The sequence below is a fragment of the Rhinopithecus bieti genome, unplaced genomic scaffold (assembly GCF_001698545.2).
Source record: "Rhinopithecus bieti isolate Rb0 unplaced genomic scaffold, ASM169854v2 scaffold_4781, whole genome shotgun sequence".
Lineage (NCBI taxonomy): Eukaryota > Metazoa > Chordata > Mammalia > Primates > Cercopithecidae > Rhinopithecus > Rhinopithecus bieti.
In genome coordinates this window covers 447,234-454,286 of record NW_016805181.1, presented here as the reverse complement: position 1 = coordinate 454,286, position 7,053 = coordinate 447,234, and the positions used below count along the sequence as shown (strand labels likewise).

The 7,053-nt window shown below is 36.4% G+C and overlaps 1 long non-coding RNA gene across 1 annotated transcript in view; it reads right to left on the bottom strand.

Annotated features, from left to right (window-relative positions):
• Window positions 1–1,605: 1,605 nt before the first annotated feature.
• LOC108529237 (uncharacterized) overlaps window positions 1,606–7,053 on the bottom strand; it is a 44,168-nt gene continuing 38,720 nt past the window's right edge. The window contains exon 5 of the long non-coding RNA XR_001885447.1: window positions 1,606–1,712. This is a non-coding gene — a long non-coding RNA (uncharacterized LOC108529237). The remainder of the gene's footprint in view (window positions 1,713–7,053) is intronic.

Sequence of the window (7,053 nt, the reverse complement as noted above, 5' to 3'; positions counted from 1 at the left end):
ATGACATTGGTCTGGACAAGAAATTTTTGGACAAGTCTCCAAAAGCACAGGCAACAAAAGCAAAAATAGACAAGTGGGATTACATCAAACTAAAAAGCTTCTGCACAGGAAAGGAAAAATCAGAGAAAAGACAATCTACAAAATGGGAGAAAATATTTGCAAACTACTCATCTGACAAGGGGTGAAAATCTGGAATATATAAAGAACTCAGATAATTCAATAGCAAAACAAATCATCTAATTTAAAATGGGGAAAAGATCTGAATAAAGGTTTTTAAAGGAAGACATACAGGTGGCCAACATGTATATGGAAAAAAATTATCAACATCACTAATTACCAGGAAAATGCAAATCAAAACCACGATGAGACATTATCTTACACCAATTAGAGTGGCTATAACAAAAAATGTTGGCATGGATGTGGAGAAAGGAGAACTCTTACACATTTTATTTTTAAAAATCATTTCATCACTCATTTACCTATTCATCAAATATTGATCATCTTCTAGGTCATGTATTGCATGAGTTGGTAAGTATATAAAGACAAATAAAACACAGTCACTTCCTCTAAGATCCATGTCTACGGGGAGAGACGGGCACGTAAACAAATCATTGTAACTCAATGCGGTGAGTGCAGCAGTTAAGAAACGTATAGGAAGCTTGGGAATATGGAGAAAGGCAACCAACCCCAGACCCAGGGTGAAGACCTCAGAAAAACTTTGAAGAAGGACTGCTTGAGAATTAATGGACTGAAGATGAATAGGCGAGGGTATAATAGGCGTAGTAGATATCTGATCTCATCCATTCTGAGCTGATCCCATGGTTTATTTCCAAAGGCCACATGAGCTCTATGAACTCTCTTGTTCCTTTTTCCACACTGGGGGTTTATCTCACCCTCACCCAAGTACTTCCTACATGAGAGAGTGAAAGCAAAACTCAATAACGGAATCCTTGGACCTAATAACAATTACTGGTAAATGTCCAACACTTCATTGTTTGTTAAGCAACAGTTCATTATGAAGCATGTTCATTATTTCATTTATTTCCAGAATAAGTCTTAAGGTAGTCCTCCTCAGCTGGAGTGATTTTACTCAAGGGCAACATGTCGAGACATTTCGGATTGTGATGCTGAGGGGCTGGAGGTTGTTCCCGGCATCTCTTGAGCAGGGAGAGGCTGTTAAACATCCCACAGTGCACATGACATCCCCCTGCAACAAATTATCATCCAGCCCCAAAATGCCAATAGCACCGTGGTTGAGAAACCCTGTCTTGAGGGTATCTTCATATTTAAAAATAAATAAATACAACTGAGTTTCTAGGTTTAACTCTGTCTAAATTAACTCTGTGACCTTTGGCAAACCATTTAACCATGAGCTCTAATTATCCTATCCATAAAGTGAATATTTATTTTTAAATGAAATTATCTCTAAAGTCTTTTCCAAATCTAACAGTCTGTGAGAGCAGGGGGATTCAAATGCTATATATTTAAACTGAGAAATCAGTGAACAAAATTTTCCTGCTGAAGATTACTGTTGCAATATATTTATTCTCAATGAAGTACTTTATTTGTATAATTAATAAAGAAGTCACTAGGCTAGATCTTGGAAGTGCCTTGAATATATATGACTGGGGTCCTGCTGTCTGCCCCCAGCTGCGTCTCTCCTGTCCAGCAGCAGAAGCTCTGAGTTCCAAGTTATCCTAACGCAGCACCATCTGGAAATTTAAGTAGAAGGACAGAATAATTTACACGCTTACAAGGTGATTTCAATAACTTGTTGAAATTATTGAAGATTATCTGTGGCCCTAAGCCCCTTCTCTCCCAGCTCCATCTCCTATCACCTAACCACCTGCACACCCTGCTCTCAGGGACAGGTGATGACTGTGACATGATATTTTGGGAAAGAGATGTGAAAGTAGCCTCTCTGAATGGTGGACCAGTGGCCAAAGCACAGTGAACATAATAATAATCTCAATTTATTGAGCTCTTCTTAGTACAACCTTCTATATGACCACCCTGGAGGATGAGCATTATTTTCCTACCTGACAGGTGAGGAAACTGAGGCTTTAGAGAGATTAAGTAATTCACTTTGATTTTGTTCAAGAGAATAACAAAAATCTGACAAATGATATGAATGTTACATTAGAAACTATTAACTTTGTGGTCCTGATGAGATAGGGGCCAGTATTTTGAGTAGAGCTTATAAGACATCTCACCCCTATCTGTGTCAGGAATGATGAGGCAGTGTAGCATCATGGAAAAAAAACCACGGTGTTTAAAAGCCTAAATTTCCTCATTTACAAAATTGAGATGATAACTCTTGCCTCAGAGGTTGAATTTAGCAATATATGTTGAATGTAAATTACAGTGCCTAGAATACAGGAGGTGTTCAAGAAATAATGGTAGATATCATTATTACCATTTGTTCACTGGTACACTTGTGATCTCTAATATCTTTAAAACTGTAAAGAGGCAAGTAAATTAGAAGAATATGGAATTAGGCACAAGAAGTTGCTCAGAATCAGCATATTTTATATGTGGACCAGACAAATTCCATTTAAACCCTTAGCATGGGTTATCAATCCTGCAACACACAGGGTTTGTTCCAAGAAAGTGGTGTGGGAAATTCTCATTCAACTGAATTTGTAAATAGAGTCATTTCTTACCAGATCATCAGCCAATTTACTCAACTCTCTTTTTTTTCACAATATAAGGTTCTTCTTGAAAGAAATGTCTCATATTTAGATTTGATAAAAATAAATCCAGTTCTTTCTCTGTACTAGGACTATGCAAAGCACTGTCATTCATTGTTTCGGTTCCCCTGGAGATAATGCTGGTGGAACTACACAGTTGAGGACTCTTATTGAGTCCCAGCAGTTTAATGTACCCATTGAGAAAGAACCTGACATCAGCCTTTCTCTCTTCTTGTTGCCACAGGAAAAGTAAGAGCAGGTGGAGAGAGAGGTTACAGGCCTGGAAAACTTTCATAGTTGCTTAGAAGCGTGGCCTTCCGGTCAACACATAGAGTTAAAGAAATCTACAGCCACCGCAGTGAGTACTTTCTGGTTACCAACGCGAGCTCCCCCCACCCCCCATTGCCACCTTTTTTATTTTCCCTAGATAGCAGAATCAAAGTGGATAGAATTACTTTGTGCATATATCCCAGTCACATGTTTTCATTTTTCCCCAGAAAAGCTGTACTGGATTGAGTCATGTTCCCATAATTTAGGTTCACCCAGAATCTCAGAATGTGACTTTATTTAGAAATAGGGTCTTTGCCGATATAATTTAAGATAATATCAAACTAGAGTAGGGCAGGCTCTGAATCCACTATCAGACAAGAAGAAGACACAGGGAACAGAGAAGACACACAGGTAGAATCCCACATGAAGGTGGAGGCCAACATCAGAATAATGTGCCAACAAGCCAAGCAACAGGAAGGATGACCCATGGCCACCAGAAGCTGGAGAGAGCCATGAAACAGATTCTCCCCCAGAAGTCCCAGAAGGCAGCAGCCCTACCCACACCACGATTTCAGACTTCTGGCCTCCAGAATTGTGAAACAACACATTTCTGCTGGCCACTCAGTTTGTGATAATTTGTTATGGTAGCCCTGGGAGATGAATACAGAAGTCTTGTTTATACAATTTCAATAAAGAACCTATTGAGGTGATTTTTAACAAGAAATGATTGAATCTAGATGGACCCAATTGATCATCCAGAATTCACCATCATTGTCCCCTAGCATGCAGCAAGTACCCTTTTCTTTAACCTGGAGGACCTTTTCATTAAAAAATGTATGACAGAAAACTTTGAAAAAAGATTAAGTCCTGGATGGCATGGCCAGTTACTAGCAAGTTAACGCAACATGCCTTCTCAACTTAAAATTATCTTCTGGTTGTTATCTGACTTTTGTTTTGTTTTGTTTTTCAGTTGACCTTTGTTCTAAATTGAACTTGAGCAAAAATAACTGAATTTGATATGACAATAAGATATTGGTTTAGTTTTCTATTACAAGGAGAATTCAATTCATGGTGTGAAAAGTGTCAGTGGTCTTGCTGAATGTGTTCTAATTGACGATTAATGTTTTAAAGAAGTGGAGATGTTTTAAAGGAGACACTTTAGGTTTAAATCTTAGCCAGCCTAAAAACAGTCAAGAAAATGACAAGGCCATTCAGTGCATATCAGAAACACTGTCCTGCTACTGGGTTTCAAATATTTGTTCCTTTTGATTTTATAAGAGACAAAAAAAAAAAAAAAAAAAAAAAAAAAAGGAAAAGGAAAGTCATTTAGAAGTCAACACTTAGGACAAATAGAAACCATGTGCAACTATCAAGTGCTTAGAAGGGTGGTCTATTGGGAAGGTGATAACCAGGGAGAGCATGGTAGTTCTGGAGCTGGCATTTGGCAAAGGGATGAAAAGTCTAGGGTTCACACCATTCAACCCATAGCATTGCCTTTAGACTTTTCTGTGAAGCTGGGTGAACTCTAAGGAACGATAAGGAATACAGGAAGAGATGAGGTGAGTAATGTGCTATTAAAGTCACCCTGATTCTTATCTGGGGAATTAGTATGAAGCAAAGATGAGAAGGATTTAGAAAAGTCTCCAAACATTTTCACTTTTTTTCCACCCATAGTACATCTGAACTTGAGAATCTTGCCTCTTGGTGTTTCATCAATGGAAATTGTAAGCACCTATTAATCATCTTTATAGTCATTATTTCACTTTGCCCTTACACACATAATACATACATACAAAGAACTGTAGGGAAGTTTCTATAACCTTATTTTACCCACGACTCAAAGAGGTTAAAACATTTTTCTGAGCTACACAGCTAGTAAATAAATAAACTGGTATACAACTATTAATCTAATTCCAAATTCCAACTATTTCTAATGTATTGTGTTGTCCTGTTGAAGAATCACTGGAAAGCTGCTTCGTTCAACTGCTCTGAAAGTCTGATCAATCTGAATAGAAACTATGCACTGGTCATCAATGATAGTATAGCACTAGGCAATAAGCTAGGTGGGAAACTATATATTTACTAAAATGTATTAATTTTATAATCTTTTATATTTTGAATGTTAACAAACACACATTTTCATTCCCAAGGAAGTCTCCCTCTTTTTCCAAACTTCTTTTCTAAACAGATCATTTAATAAATACAGAATAATTTCCAATGACTATTTCACTGAGGATGAGGGAGATAACCAGATTAGTCTAGATCTCCTAAGAACTAAAGAAGGCATATTTCTCTAGGTAATCCGACTCTAGATGGAATCAATGGTGTCAAAATCTTATAACGTCAAGCCAGTTTCCAATATGTGTCATTGAATTTCTCTCTGTTAATTTAATTAGCTTATGTAAACATCACTAATTCATATCTTTGGAAGATGAGCTCCAACCTACCCCTCAGAGTTGACCAAGTGCTTTATTAATATCAGATTAAGGCTATTATGTGGCAGGTACTCTATGCATTATTGCCTGTGATTCTCACGAGACTTCATAAAATGAAGTTGACTTCAGTTTGGTTTTTTTTTTTAATTAACAAGACTTTAGATAAGAAATTATAAGTTTAGGAAAATTAAGAAACTTGTCCAAGATCCCATGGCTAGTCCTAAGACTTAAACTCTCATCTATCTGATTCAAAGATCTTATTTTCCTCTTTTTTTGTAAAGAATGTTTTATGATATCTAGGACATTGGAATTTTATGTGATGAAAACTTTAGATTCTGTTGTAGTATTCCTAAAACTGTTCTTTTCTGGTGGTTTTAGCTGACAATTTACTTGATTGGGCTCAAACTGTCTTTCTGTTGGCATTCCATTGGTAGCTCAAACCTTAGTTCAGTTCATTTGTCCTTAGCTTGAGTGCCTGAAGTTTTCCCTATGTATGCAAAACTTAGAGTTCAGCCAGAGGTTTGGAGCAGAGTATATGCATAGAAGTTAGGGCTTTGCCTCTCATCTTTCTGGAAGTTTCCCTTCACTTTACAGCTGCTGTGGTTTATGTACATTCTGTCCTCTGAGTCTCTCTAGTCTAGAAAAAAATGCAGGTTTTCTGTATAGAGTGAACTGGTTGAGGTCTTCTCTCAGGTTAAAACTATAAAACTAATAAATTCATCTTATTGTGTTCTTCCAAGTTGTCAACCCCTCTCTAGAAAATACCTGCTTTTGATTGTTTTCCAGTGTCTTTTCTTAATCCTACAGTGTGTTTTGTACTTTTTATGAAGTTAATACTTGTTATTCCCTGGAAGATTGTTTGATAGGACTTTATTCAGCTTTATCAGAAAGGAAGTTGAGACATATATTTTTATATAATGTATCATTTTATAAATAAAAAATGAGGCAAATGAAAGTAAGGAAATTGGCGAAATCATTTCAAAAATTCTATGCATTCATCATTAAATTTTAAAAATCAATTTCTGAGTAATATTTGTGGATACCTGTGTTGTTTCATGCAATATCATCTTCTATGTCATCAAAAGTATTGACAGTACTTTTATTTTTAAGTACTCCATTATTGTCCCCAAGATTCTCTTCCAAGCTGGTAATAATTGCTGTGTATGTTTTAATGCTGACACTTTTCATTTTCTTTTAAATTTTAGAAGCTCTATCCACCTGTCAGGAGAAGGCATTCACATAACAACCTTTATTCGTATTTCTTCCTCAAATTGCCATTAATGGTTTACTGATTGAAATATTTAAGAGATGCTGTTATTCAATAAAGCACAGGAATAAGTAGCACATTTACACATGTGCAGGCAATGACAACTGTGTCACACTCATCACGTAGTCAACAGCAACTGTGAGATGATAGAAATTTTAAGGAGCATTCCATAGTCAAAGATATTAAAATGTGAAAAGTGTATGTCTTATAATTAATTAAATATAGTATCTTAGAACCAAAACAGTTGGCATTCTAACTCTGTGAGCTTTGTATTTTTGAATTTTCTCCATCCTCTTTTATTTCTGCTTCTAAACTAATCAGTTCTTACTTGAGTTCATTTACTGTAGTGCCTTTAAAAATGTTGTCAATAGTAGCTAACACCCACTCACTC